Source organism: Oryzias latipes, chromosome 15, assembly GCF_053564925.1.
Source record: "Oryzias latipes strain Hd-rR chromosome 15, Olatipes_Hd-rR_3.1".
Classification (NCBI taxonomy): domain Eukaryota; kingdom Metazoa; phylum Chordata; class Actinopteri; order Beloniformes; family Adrianichthyidae; genus Oryzias; species Oryzias latipes.
Genome location: NC_136251.1, coordinates 12,455,703 through 12,471,347, shown reverse-complemented (window position 1 = coordinate 12,471,347; position 15,645 = coordinate 12,455,703).

Here is a 15,645-nt window from a genome sequence, read left to right as displayed (position 1 = left end):
AGTCAGACTACCTGACCTGCTATAATAAACAGCAGTTTTTTAATGACATAAACCGGAAAATGCAGAACGCACTAAATGTGTTAGCAAAACAATTAAACAATACGATTATGACATGAGTTAAAACATTTTTCAGCCACCGTACCATCATCATTATTTACTTTTCTTTGCTATTAGCCGTTTTGTAAGGTCATGTCCGACCTCATGATCTTGGAAACTTGGATATCAGAATTATTTTCCAGTTTTCCATTGGAAATGACGACAAACGGGGTCGTTTATGTGCAATCTTCACCTCGGATCGATTAGTATTTACGTAAATTGCGCATCTGCACAGAAAGGCAGGATAATATGGCTCCAACATCCTCCAAACTTACCTTAAGATTGATGTTGAAGTTCTTAATCTTTTTTCAGCTCCTGATGGATAAAGTCTCTCTGGCATGAAGTTCTCTTGTCGTTTTGATCAGTGTGATAAAATGTGCTTGTTTTTTTTCTTTTTCGCAACTTTATTGAAACAAAATGCGCTCGTCAATGCACGCTGTGTATGGTTCAGATGGAATGATGTTGACCAATCGTTGCTAAGAGGGGCGTGACGCCCTTATTTGGGTTGCCAGATTGGTTCAGGTGTGTTGAAGGGGGGATCACAAAAGTGCAGGCAAGTTTCTTTTGCACAAGATTTAGGGCGCACGTTGGTACGGAAATTCTATGAAATGGGTTGCCAGATTTGGGTCTTTCTTTATTTCATTTTTTTCGCCACTTCGGGGCCCTGGTGATGACGGGGGCCCTACGCGGCTGCGTAATTCGCGTATAGGGAGGGCCGGCCATGCAGGAGCGCGCTTTCAGAAGCACACAAACTCATTCTACAACAGAAGTTTTCGTCTCGCGAGGAAATATGACAAATTTACTGCGTTCTAATTGTTAATTTACATTGTATTCATTTCCGTTTCAAGCTGCGTGCGTTCTTAAGGGCGCGCGACACGGCCGCCCGCCGGAGGATTTTGTGTGTGTAGGGAGGGGGGGGGGGGTTATTAGGGTTCACCTTCACTCCAAACATGAACGCGCACTGGTAGATTTCAATGAATATCACTACATGTTTTGTTTGGGAACTATTTTTTGCAGTGTAACGTTACGTGTCTGTATAAACAAAGGCGGAGCCTCCTGTCCCGTGTTCTTCATGGCTACCGGAAAAGTGACAAAGTGTCTGCAGTCTGTTTATTACTGGGCAATATTTAATATTCTGAGAAGATGTGTGTGCCAAAGAGCACAGGTGAAGGCTCGCGTGCAGCTAGAGAACGGTCCGCTGCAGAGGGATCAACACGCACCACCAACAAACATGTGCGCACCTTCCTCCTACGTACATGCAGCACTGACCCACACAGTCACAGTCAATCCACAACACCTATATGGGTTTTATATATAGTTAGTTCATTAGTTAGGTAGTAGTTAGTTGTTACTGTTATTTTATAATAAAGAATACTACGTTGTAATTGTATTTATTACTGATGCGGCCGCCGGGGGATTTTCTTTTTTTTTTTGGGGGGGGGGGGCTGCGGTAAACCGCGACACCGCGCCCCCTGGTGGTTCATCACCGCGGTGATGAAAAATCCGACACCTTCACAGCTCTAGGTTTCCCGTGAGAAACTAAAAGTTCAGGACAGCAGTTTGATACAATAGTATCTCTGTAGATGCTGATTTATGAAAGTATCTTCCCGTTTTAAATTTGTTTCTCCTTTTATTTAACCAAGACAACCAAAGCATTCAATGTTTTTCCTAATTTGGTTAACCCTTGTGCTATCTTAAATGACCCCACCTTTACATTGACGTGTTCTCCCTACCATGACAAAGGTGGATAAAGGTGGAAAGATTTCATTTAATCCATGGACACCAGTGAAGATCACAAATCATTGAAGAAAAAAGGTTCAGCGCACTGTCTAGTGGGTCTAGATGACCCAACTCCCAATGTTAAAGTGCCTAGGATAGCACAAGGGTTACTCGTATTGACCTCATGAACGGGTGCCTGGATGACTCAGTTGGTTAAGTGCGGGACTGGCACAGGCTAAACCAGAGTTTGGTCCCCAAGGGGCACAATGAGCTTCATAGTGTGGGTCCTCGGGCAAGCTCCTTCGCACTGTAGCCACAAAGGGCCAAGTCTGGGTCGCCAGCTGGCGGAAAACTACAGGGATGTCAGGAAAGGCATCTGGCAAAAAAGTATCTGTCAAACCTCCTGTGTGAATCAGTGAAGACTGATTTGCTGTGGTGACGCCTGAAAGGAGATGGAGATGGACTAAACATTTGAACTCAGGAGGGGAAATAGTTCATTTAGCATCACACACTCACTTTGTCCTTTTTCATGTTTAACTCTATGTAGATGTTTCAAACTTTGTGTTTTACAGCTCTAAATGGTAAATGGCGTATACTTATATAGCGCTTTCGGCCCTCTTTTGAAGGCCCAAAGCGCTTTACAGTCCCATTCACCCAATCACACACACATTCACACACTGATGGTGGCTCTGCTGCCGAACACTGGCGCCAACCTCCCAACAGAGGCAAGGTGGGGTTCAGTGTTGTTGTGATATGTCTCACATACTATGAATATAGTTCCCTACGCGGAGTGATACAGAGTTTGCCTTTTCACCTGAGCCTTAGTTCTTCATGTATGGCTAAGAAGTTGGAAGTGAATAAAGTGCGAGGTCCCTCTATAAGTTATTGTTGGTCTTCATTGATACAATAACACTTCATGGTGGCAGCGGAAAACAGAGATTGAAAAAAAAAAGACGAGAGAGGAGAAGAATTTCCCCGACGCGAACCGAAGCGACAACTTGTCCGTGGATAAGTGACGTGCTGCTGCTAGCTAACTGCACGTGTAGCCTGTTGGTTCGAGATGGCGTCGCATCTTCCTACTATGAACTGGTCCGACCCGGATCTGGGTGAGGCAATTTCATTGTTCAAGCAAAAAATGTGCCTGTACCTAGAGGATGAGGAGATCTCAGATGAAGTAAAACAAGCCAGGAAAATATGCCGAGGCATCGGAGATGAGGGGCTAAAGAGGCTAAATGCTAGCGGCCTAAGTCCGGCTGAAAAAAAAGTCCCGGCAAATCTGTGGAAGTTTTTTGAAGGACAATTAAAGTTGGATGTCAACTTCAGAATTCACAGACTGCATCTTATGCAATATAGACAGAAAGCAGGCGAGAGTATTGATGATTTTATAAACAGAGCAAGAACTCTTGCACTAAAATGTCAATTCACAGATGAAGAACTCCATGAACGCCTGATTGAGCTGATCATAGCCAGCACGCCGCATGAAGCTTTCAGAAATGAGCTTTACAGCAAGCCTCAAGGTTGTTCTCTGGCCAAAGTCCTGACTGAAGGACGAAAACATGAAGCTCTCACAGCAGGAAATCTCCAACTTCACCAACTTGAGGTATGCAAAACAGAGCAAAAGGAAAGAGTGGATGCTATTATTAAAGGAAGGGGAAGGCTGTGCCAAAGATGTGGATCAGATCATAAGCCACGACAATGTCCTGCTTTTAATGATATATGTCACCTATGTGGATACACAGGACACTGGGCTAAATGCTGCAGAAACAGAAAGCAACAGAAAAAAACAGAATATACCAACCAACACTGGCGAGATAAATCTCAACCACAGTCAATGGGCAGATACCACAAAAAAAGTTATCTGAGCCAGTCATACAAGAATGACCGTAAAAAGCCAAACAAAGGAAAAATAGATGCCATACAAACCACAGACTCAAGTGAAGATGACCCATATCAAAGAGAGTTTCACTCTGTCACGGTCAGCGAAAAATGTATGCACAGCATTGATGCAAAAATGCCAAGAGAAGAGGCTTATACAATCCTAAATATAAAATCACCTGACGTACCTGGCCAGAAACACACACTTCGTTTAAAAATTGACACAGGTGCATCAGGGAATACCTTGCCACTACGTACATACAGACAAATGTACGGCAGAAACAGACAGGCGATGAACAGACTCCAAAAGAGCCATGCAAAACTGTCAGCCTACAGCGGACACAGGATCCGATGCTATGGGAAAATAAACATCCCATGTCAATGGAAGCACTCAGAGTGGATTAACGCCATGTTTTATGTTGTGGATGTACCAGGTCCAGCAATAGTTGGACTGCCCACATGCGAAGCACTCAACCTGGTAACTGTGAACGTGGACTCTATTGCTAATGTCAGCAAAGCAGCTAACAAAGAAAACAAGAGCCAGACCACAACAAAACCTAAAAAAGCCAATCCATTGCTCCACATAAACACCATAGAAGATTTAAAGAAGGCTTATGCAAACCAGTTTGATAAGCTTGGTAACTTCAGTGGGACTGCAAAACTCCTGCTAAAAGAGGGTGCTGAACCATTTCAAGACCCACCACGCAAATGCAGTATTCACATAAAAGACAAGCTCAAAAAAGAACTCGATAATCTTGTGGAACAGGATGTGATCTGCAAAGTGGAAGTGCACACAGATTGGTGCTCCAGTCTAGCATACAGTACCAAGAAAGATGGTAGTCTACGGATATGTCTAGACCCTAAAAAACTAAACGACAGTTTAAAAAGATGCCCGCACAGGATTCCAACAGTTGAGGAACTAAATCCAAAATTTGCAAATGCAAAAGTATTTAGCAAGCTTGACGCTAAGGCAGGATACTGGTCTATACATTTGGATGAAGATTCACAACTGTTAACAACATTTCGCACTCCATTTGGCAGGTACTGCTGGAAGCGTCTACCATTTGGACTCAGTGTGTCTCAGGATATCTTTCAGGCAAAGATGGACCAGATCCTGGAAGGATTGCAAGGTGTGGTCAGCATCGCAGATGACATTGCAGTATATGGAAAAAATGAAGAGGAACATGATAGGAACCTAATCAACCTGATGGAGCGTGCTGCAAACACAGGTTTGGTGTTCAACAGTGAAAAATGTAACATTAAACAGAACCAAATCTCATTTTTTGGTAACCAGTACACCGCCAATGGTATTCGACCTGACCCAGCCAAAGTCAGAGACATCCAAAAGATGCCAACACCACAAAACAAAGATGAGTTACACAGATTCATTGGGATGCTATCCTACCTGTCCCCCTACATACCAAGGTTCGCAGACAAAGCTCACACCCTGAGAGGACTACTGAAGAACGACACACCATGGGTATGGGACACAAACTACCAAAATTGCTTTGATGACCTTAAAACAATGATCACTGAGGACGCATGTTTGAAATACTACGATCCCAGCTTGACTATAACACTTGAAGTGGATGCATCTCAGAAAGGCTTAGGTGTTGCCCTTGTGCAAAAGAACCAACCTATAGCTTTTGGATCCAAAACACTAACAGATACTCAGTCCAGATATAGCAACATTGAGCGAGAAATGCTTGCTATTGTTTATGGAATACAACGATACCACACATATCTGTACGGAAAAGGATTCATAGTGATCACAGATCACAAGCCACTTGTAACCATATGCAGAAAAACACTACACGCGGCTCCACCAAGGTTACAACGAATGCTAGTCCAAGTTCAGGGGTACAATTTCGAGGTCATGTACCGTCCTGGACCACAGATGGTCCTCGCAGACACCCTAAGTCGATTACCCAACCCAGAGAACAGCAGTGAAATAGAGCTGGATGAACGTATAGACGGACTGATTTTTGAACCGGAAGACCCTGAAATGTACACCATAGCACTAATTAACTTCTCACCTGACAAACAGAACACCCTTCGAGCAGAAACAAGCAAAGATCTCAAACTCAGTGCACTAAAGGAGGTGATTCTTCAAGGATGGCCAGAAAAAATACAGGACTTACCAAAACATCTTCGTGCCTTCTGGGCCTTCAGAGATGAACTTGGCATAGAAACAGGAGTCATATTCAAAGGCAGACAAGTGCCGATTCCTGACTCTATGACGGAGAGCATTCTAAAACAACTGCATTCCAGTCATCAAGGAATTGAGAAAACACGTCGCCTCGCAAGAGAAAGCGTATACTGGATCAAAATGAACGACGGCATTGAGAAGATGTGCAGATCCTGCTCAGTGTGTATTGAATACCAGGATGCAAACCCAGAGGAACCTCTTCAACCACATAAGGTACCAACTAAGCCGTGGCAATCACTCGCATCAGATCTGTTTGAGGTGAATGGTCGCCACTACTTATTAACTGTGGACAGATACTCCAAGTTCCCTATGGTGGATGAGATGCACACAACATCAAGTCATGCAGTTGCACAAAAAATACAAGCGTATGTGTCATTATTTGGGCGTCCAGATGAAATACTGACGGACAACGGGACACAATACACAGGAGAAGCTTTCAAACGGTTCACAAAGGAGTGGGGAGTCAAACACATCACCAGCTCTCCTCACTACCCGAAAAGTAACGGATTCATCGAGAGACATGTACGACACATCAAATCCATCGTCAAGAAGACACTGAAATATGGTGGAAATCTACAAATGGCACTATTACAGATCAGAGCAACACCAATCGACAGTAAACTACCATCACCTGCAGAACTGATTTTTGGGAGACCTGTCACCACCCTGCTACCAAGTCGAACAGATCCTGGCAAAGAAGAACACAGACTGCACCTAGAACAACGAACTGCAAATATGAAAGAACACCACGACAGAAACAGTCGTAAGGAGCTACCACCTCTCCAACCAGGACAACATGTGACTGTGTTAAATAAAGAAAGGGGAACGTGGCACCCAGCAACTGTAGTGGAAAAGAGCACCGAGCCAAGAAGCTACATTGTCCAAACACCCAACGGAAATCAAATCAGACGCTGCAGGAGTCACCTAAGAGAACTCTTTAAACCACATATACAGATCAACGAAAGGAGGAACCAAATTGCAGAGGCACCACAACAAACCCAGCATCAAGAGGATTGCAATGACTCTGCAGAGACCATCACTGAAACCCCATGCACAACAACCACAAACTATGAAAGACAGAACAGTCCACCACCAACCTGCACACGATCTGGTAGAGTTATAAAAAAACCATCTCGGTACAAGGACTTTGGTCTATAAACAAGAGGAAAAATCAAAACTGTTGATTCTTTACTTCGTATTGTTATTATGCTGTTTTCCAGACCCTAACGGATGTAAAAAAAAAAAAAAAAAAAATGATGCTCAAGACAAATGGGAATGTATGTTTCTAATTTCTATTAACATGACACAGAATGTGCTATTGTTATTGTTACAGTGATCTGAGGGTTATCATATTCACTTTATTTTGTTTGTGATATAGATTTGAGCTAAACAGAGGGGATGTTGTGATATGTCTCACATACTATGAATATAGTTCCCTACGCGGAGTGATACAGAGTTTGCCTTTTCACCTGAGCCTTAGTTCTTCATGTATGGCTAAGAAGTTGGAAGTGAATAAAGTGCGAGGTCCCTCTATAAGTTATTGTTGGTCTTCATTGATACAATAACACTTCAAGTGTCTTGCCCAAGGACATTTCGACACATGGGCGTGCAAGGCAGGAATTGAATCTGCAATCTTACGATCATGGGTCGACCGCCCTACCACTGCACCATGGCCGCCCGTGTTGCTCCGTGAAAACATGCTGCAGTGTAACTGAGCATCCACTGGGTGGCGTGGCAGCAGTAGTTGTGGCTCTGACTGACCTACAGCAGTTATGGTTTCTGCTGCTGCTCAGCCTCCATGCAGAGTGAGCGTTTCTGCTGCAGTTTTGTTTGATGTAGTATTGTCCTGTCATCTGCACAGTTTGTTTGTGTATCTGTATGTTGTGGTTGTTTTCACAGGTACTCAAGCTCTTGTTTACTTATTCACCTTTCTCAATTCAGTCAAAAAGATTTGGAAAAGCTGATAAAAATGCTGCACATTTCAAAGAGTTTGTTGTGAAAAGCTGTACTTTGAGCAGGTCTCTCAGGTTTAACTTCACTTTCCCCTGTGTGGCTGTGCTTCAACATCTTCAGATTCTTATCTGACCTCTGACTCCAACAGGGTGTGAAGATCCTTCTGGCAGCGCCGCTCAGCAAAGCCCCCACGCAGAGAATCAGGTATTTCCGAGGCCTGCGGTGCTGCGAAGCTGCCAGGGGCCTCTCGCTGCATCCCAGTGAGGGCAAGAATCTGTGCAGGTATTTGGCAAAAGTCTGAGGGCTTTCCTGTGGAGGTGGGGCCGGAGGGGAAGAAGGAGCTCTGTGCCCCTCAGGGCCTCTGGGATACCACAGCAGGAGGCGGGGAGGTCAGAGGAAAGGAGGAGTGCACCGAGCAAGATGGAGAAGCAGGAAAGCCACCAGCAGAGACAGAGATTTGCAGCTAAAAGATTAAATCTGATAAATCAGCCGAGACGCCTGACCTCTGTGTTTTTCTCCTCCAGAAAAACACTTGATTGAAAACTGTGTGTGTGTGTATATATATATATATATATATATATATATATATACACACACACACAGTACAGACCAAAGTTTGGACACACCTTCTCATTCAAAGACTTTTCTTTATTTTCATGACTATGAAAATTGTACCAGAAGTCAGGTGGATCATACCAAAATCCGGGTGAATTCTCGATTCTGATTGGCTGCTGGGTGTGCATTAAAAAGTGATAATACACAGTGATAATGGACGGCTAAAAAAGTAGTTCCGGTCGCATAGCTCAAATCTTCTGTATCACTGCGCTGGCGTCTTTAAAACAAACTTTTGCTTTATCATCTGGACAAAAACAAGTGGTAAGAGGTGAACTTTGTCTCTTGTCGCTTTATTCAACCTATCGGGACGATCAGCATATATATCGCTTTCCTTTGCCACTGCAGTTGAGGTTGGTGCTGTTACCATGACAACATGCTGCAACACATAACAAATAGTTGTGAAAAAACTAAATCTAAACCAAACAAATAACAAGAATAAAGTATTAAAAACTAAGTGAATGTTTATTTCTTTTGTGGGTGACCATGGTATAAGTGGGTTAACGGCTAACAAAATGTGCGTCATCAGCATTGACTCACTTCACGGAAACAACCGTTCTCCGATTGGTGTTGGACAGTTCAGGCTTCCACAGCGTGCGTTAAATTCTGAAAATGCATACTTCGTCTACCATCAACCCTTACTTAATCCACACTCAGCAGCCTATCAGAATTGAGTATTCACCCGTGCCATGGTATAAATAGAGATCCAGAACATTTATCCTGTGGAAACCTTACTGAGCTCACAATGCTGCTGTCAGAAAGCAGACGTTCAAAACTCTTTTACTGAATCTAAGAAGAACAAATGTTTCCACAACAACCTAATCTATCCTTAAAAATTTCATTTACATGAAGGTTAACATCCATCAGGCACAGAAATGAAAAAGGATAACGTTTTCTCCTCTCTGTCTTCTAATCATTGGACATTAAAAGCAGTGTTTGGTTGTTTTTCGGTTGAAACAAGAGGAGCAGGAACTGCAGACCAATGGTCAACATGGTGTTTCCTGTCTGCTGGGATGACAGATCCACTCATCTCCACTGCTGCTCCCTTTCATCCCTGCCTCCACTCTCTCCCTCCTCCTCATCACTCCATCATAGCAGTCCTTTTGGATTCAGTCTCCATGAACTCCTGCAGCACAACTCCTGAATAAATGTGGCGAGCAATATCAGAGCTATCCAGCCGTACAGTTTTGATCCAGATTCCACCTCAGACGAGGAAAACAAAATCATTCATGGATCTGTTTGTCTGCAAGTTGAGTGTTTGTAGAAAGGCCCCGCCCTTTTGACTAACCTCTACACCTGACGGTCTTAATAATAAAGCTTAAAAAACTTGTTGCCTATTGATTCCACTCCCCTCTACTTTTATAACCCTTGTGCTATCTTAGATGACCCCACCCTTACTTTGACGTGTTCTCCCTACCATGACAAAGGTGGATAAAGGTGGAAAGATTTCATGATGTAATCCATGGACACCAGTGAAGATCATAAATCACTAAAGAAAAAAGGTTCAGCGCACTGTCTAGTGGGTCTAGATGACCCAACTCCCAACGTTAAAGTGCCTAGGATAGCACAAGGGTTAAACACCCTCCAACTTCCTTAACCCCCCATTTCTCCCTTTTCTTTTTGTCCCTTATCCTCCATCTCCAACATCCCCATAAATGTTTACAGACATAATTAAATAGATAAAGTTTAGCCCAAAATCCAAAAGGGGTTTATACAAATATACACCTAGTGTCTGAAGATTCATAAACCCCTATTGTAACAGTAAATTCTGTCCCACACAAAAGCTCTTTTCTGTTTGCTCACCTGCTGGACAAGTAAAAAAAAAAGGTTCCGGATTCAGTGGCAGCCTGATAAACTAGATTATTTGAGTTTCTCTTCCCATGCATTCAGGTGGTAAAGAGTGAACTATCCAGAGAGATTCCCAGCAGAAGCTGCTCCAGGATCATCGTCTCACCAATCACCTCCTTAGGAATGCTGCTCCGGTTGGATCCATCGTCAGTACAGGTACGGTCTCTTGAGACGGTGGAAGGTCTCTGTAGGTGTGTCACCTGCTGGCAGTGAGAGAACTCCAAACTGCTGTTGTTGGTTTGAGGTCAAATGCCTGTTTTTCAAGTAGATCTGATTTTAGGTTTTCATGAGTTGTCATGGATGCCTCTGATTCTTTTCCTAAGAGTGGCGAGATGAGTATATCAACCTCTTTTGAGTATATTTGGAAGTGAGAGAGACACGTTTTAAAACAGCCAGAATGGTTAGTTTTGTCAATTTTATGAAATGATGAGGCTCAGATGAAGTTGGGCCTTCAAAGATGTTGAGGACCATGGAAACCTTTAGCTCATTCATTCATCTTCTAAACCCGTTGTGTCTGTTTTGGGGTCACGGGGCTGCTAGAGCCTATCCCGGCCACACAAAGGCAGAGGACAGCCAGGACCGGTCGTCAGTCTGTCGCAGGGCCACAATCACACACCCATGCACACTCACATTCACACCTAGGGACAATTTACATCAACCAATTAACCTATGGAGCGTGTTTTTTGGACAGTGGGAGGAAGCCGGAGCCCCTGGAGAAAACCCATGCATGCATGGGGAGAACATCCAAACTCCACCCGGAGCTTCTCATCAAATATTTGCATGGAGTCTCAAAGGGTTTTAAAGGTTAATGCTGCAAAAAATAAAAACATCAGTTTTCTATGTCTTCAGAGTTTAACTGAAAATGTGAGCAAAGTGAAAACAATCAGGTTTCTAAGCGAGGAAAAGGTTTATCACTTTGGCTGTTGGAACCGTGGAAAATGTCTGGCTTCCAGCAGCGACAGGAACTCAAGTCCGAGCCGGATTCCCATTAGGTCAGTGGTCGCTCCCGGAGGCCAATTCTCCTTAGCTCCCCTTTCACTCCCCGTTCAGCAAAGACCGGCGGGTCGAACGGAGGGAAAGCTGCGAGGCGCAGAGTTGCAATTAGACGCTCCATTATATAAAGGCATATTCAGTTAACAGGGGCACCAATGAGGTCAGTACGTGCCTTTTGTTGTGGGATTAATGAGGTTTTTAATAAAACAAAAAAATGTCTCCTTCGTTATTGTAATGACCTAATGAGTGTGCCGGTGGCGCCGGGCCATGTTGGTGGGAAAGTCCCGCGCTCGGTGGCCCCCGCTCCACCTCGTCCCTGCATCTCTCTGTCCTCTCCCTGCACCTGCAGCCCCCAGCGCTGGCCCGTGCTTTCTGGACCTCCAGTGTTTGTATTTAGGCCCGGACCCGAACGAGTGTTTAATTACCATAAAATGCTGTCGGCATTTGGCCCTCTGACATGATGAATGGCAACATAGAGCTCATTGAGGTTATCAAGAAGGGGACCAGTGGTCAATTGGGTCATTGATTTGGATTGTTTGACAGACCCAGAGCCAAGGCCGCAGGAACAAGCAAAGTTCAAAAATCCCCCTCAGTTGAATTGAGAAGTTTGTCACAGAATCTGTTGGAAGGGGCTGTCAGGAGCGATTAGGGGGCATAAAAGGGCTCAGCGATCAAACAGGGCTTGTCCCAACGCTGCACATTTAATTAGAATTTGCATGTTTTTGTTCCTGACCCTTCAGCAGGCATGATCTGATTACAAGGGTGAACAGTTACCGCTGAGGGAACGGGGAACCGGCAAGTTGCGGCAGCAGAACTCTGGGACTTTTTTGGGGGGGCCTGAAAGGTTTGAAGGACCCTGCAGGTGAACGGAGCCCGTCTCCATCTCTTCTCTCCTTCACCCCTGTCTCACACTCCACTGTGGGAGCACAGGGGGACGAGGGGGGCATCCAAGAGCTCGCTGGCTCATTAATTGGGAGGCGCAGTGCCCTTTGACCCCAATGATGCAGGGTGACAGGGCAGACGGGGAAAGGCGATTGGCTGGCAGCTTCAGCGGTTGAAAGCGGCACCAGTGGTGTTCCAGAGTGAAACAGGGCAGCGCCAACGCAAACGCAGGCTCCTCCCCCTGTTCTCTGTCTTTATTTGTTTCTTTTTTTGCAGTGTGGCGACTCGTTGCCTTTATTTCTCTTCAGAGGAGGATAATTATTTGTTTGTCGAAACCCATAAAACAATGTTTCAAAAATTATTTTGATTTTTGTCCAGTTTTCTCTCATTGATCCAAATGTGAGCTCAGGATCTATATCACGGTTTATGGGAAGGTCAAACAAGCCCATCCAGGACAGGTTTGGACCAGAACCACGAATTCAGACAAAAATTTTACCTTTGATTAGGAAAACGTTTATTTCAAGCAATTGAAGCAGAAATAAGACGAACAACAGAAATTTCTATTTAAATAAAGATATATCAAACACAGCATAAGAAAATGTATTGCAAAATACACATATATCCACTAGTATATAATTCAATTTATACTCTACTCTTAATCATAAATAAACATATTAGCTCTTTTGCACACAGTTCATGGAATTATTCAACATCAAGTGTTCAGTAGATCGCGCAAAAGGGACTGAGAGGAAGTTAACTTATAAAATCCAACCCCTGCTTTCATTACTTAAGTTTTTAATTTTGGATTTTCTTTATCTAAATTATTATTATCCGGTTCTTAACTTATATCAATTATTTAGATTTTATTAACCAAGATTCAGGTCATCAAAAATACACAAGTATCAAGAAATCACACAACAAAGAATAAGTACATAATGACTGTGTAAACAGACATTCAAAGGAAACATTATTTCTGAAATCATTAAAACATATCAGATGAAGTATAAAAAATAATTGTATTTTTCATTAGAAAAATAGCTATATTAAAAATACATATTTCATAGAAATCATCAATATATATATATGTATGTATGTATGTATGTATGTATGTGTGTGTGTGTGTGTGTGTGTGTGTGTGTGTGTGTGTGTGTGTGTGTGTGTGTGTGTGTGTGTGTGTGTGTGTGTGTGTGTGTGTGTGTGTGTGTGTGTGTGTGTGTGTGCGTTTGTATTTCTACCCTTGTGGGATCCGGGACCTGAAATTTCACCCACCTCGTGGGTACCAATTTTTTCCGTGGGGACCGAAGCTCGGTCCCCACAGGCACAAGCATTGGAATCAATAGAAAAAAGCCTCCTGATATGCCTAGTGCTGTTTTTTTTGCAAAGTAAAATCGGTCCCCTGGAGATGACTTTTCATGACAAGGTGTGTTTCACCATGACATCCTAGTGGTCAGAGTGGGTATAGCAGTGTGTGACGTTGGACTAATGGGGACATTTTCCTGACAAAGTGTGTACTTTTTCAATATCATATTTTATGATTACAAATATTGAAATTACTTTTGGAAAGTGACAATATTTGTATTGTCAAACAGATATACTTAGTTGAAACAAATTATGTCATTTTTAAAGCCAGGATAACCTGGCAATTTCTACTCAAATGTCAAAGGTAAAAAAGTGAGGCTTGAGGCCTAGTCCTGAAACAACACCTTTTGGGGTCTTGTGAGGGGAAATGTGATCGTAGGAGCATCACACTTTGTACAGTAGCTAAGTACAAGGTTTTAACCATTACTGGTAAGTTTGGTAGTTCTCACTCTAAGCAGATCTGAGAAATTAAAGAAAACACCTCATCAGGAAAATCTAGGATGAGCTTATTGTAAATGTTTGCGTCTCCCTTGGTGGCCCAGTTTACGCAAGAGACTCCAAACTCTGGATGGTGCATTAGGGTAACAGCCTGATGTAATGAAAGAAGTTTCAGCCCCCCAGGTCAAAGCATTGTTCCTGTAGCCCCCTGTACCCTTGTTTCGGCCTACTCCAATTCAAGTGTGAAATCAAGATTAAAAATGCTTCCCTTTGGCCAATAAAGCCCATCTTTGACTATGTTGTATCATTCATCCCCCTGATGCAAAATAACTTTGTTGTTTGTTGCTAGCATGATGCTAAAGCTAACTATCTAACCAGGCAAACAAGCAATCTAAAATTTGGTGAACTTATTAAGCACCCCATGAGGGGCTCTCATGTGAATTTTCTCCTGTTTTTAAACAATATTGGCCCAAGTGGGCAGCTCCAAATACCTGAAAAACAGAAGTTCCAGGGTTCACAGTTTCAAAAATATATGTCTGATTGTGGCAAAACAGACGTCTCCCAGTTTGCAAACCCCTGTACAACATGTTAAAAATGTGGGTGCACAGAAACCCCTAGATATTTTTCATCCCCAAACTCCTTGGAAGAAAAATCAGGAAGACGTACACAGTTACCCCATTCTGAAAGAAAACAGCAATTCTCAAAATGTTTTTGGATGGATTTTTCCCCCACAGGCCCATTTGAACCAGTGACCAAAGCCTGGGTTAAAAATTTGAATGTAACTTAAACACCAAAGTTGTTTTTTTCCCCTAACAGAAGGCATTTTGTTAATATCCATCCAAAAAGGGTTTTTTGTGAAGGTACAGAACACCATCCCTCCTAATGCATTAGCATTAGCATAATGCTAATGCTTATGCTAACGATACACTGCCAGAGCTCCACAACAATATCAGCTCGCTCCAGCATAAGCACCCGGAGGCATTTTACGTGGTTGCAGGAGACTTAAACCATGTAAACCTGACAGAAACTTTGTTCAAGTTCCACCAGCATGGGAAATAACACTCTGGACTGTGTCCACATCAACAAAAAAGATGCACACAGAGCTGTCCCCATCCTCATTTGGGCTTCTCCGACCACATCGCAATCGTGCTGGTTCCTGTTTACTGCCCTTTCCCCAGACGCCAGGCACCAACACAGAGGACCATCACAGTGTAGCCCAATGAGACTGCCCCAGCTAACCAAGACACAGACTGGCAGGTCTTCAGAAGGCAGCTTTGCACTAGGTGGAGGAGCACCTGGAGGATTATACATCAGGTGTCCTCAGGTACATCAGGAAGTGCATGGAGAACTTCACCTGCACCATGACTGTAACGTACTATCCCAACCAGAAACCCTGGCTGAACGCAGAAGTGTAGTCTCTACTGAAAAACAGGAATGCTCCTTTCCAGTCTGGTGACCAGGTAGCACTCAGAGTAGTGAGAAGGGATCTGCACGCTGGGGTGAACAGGGCCAAGCATACCCTCAGAGGATCCAGCAACATTTTACGTCCAATAATCCCCGTAGTATGTGGAAGGGCATTAAGTGCATCACAGACTACAACACCAGAGTTGTTCCGAAGACCCCTTTCTACAAGACGCACTCAACCTTTTGTAGCGCTGCTT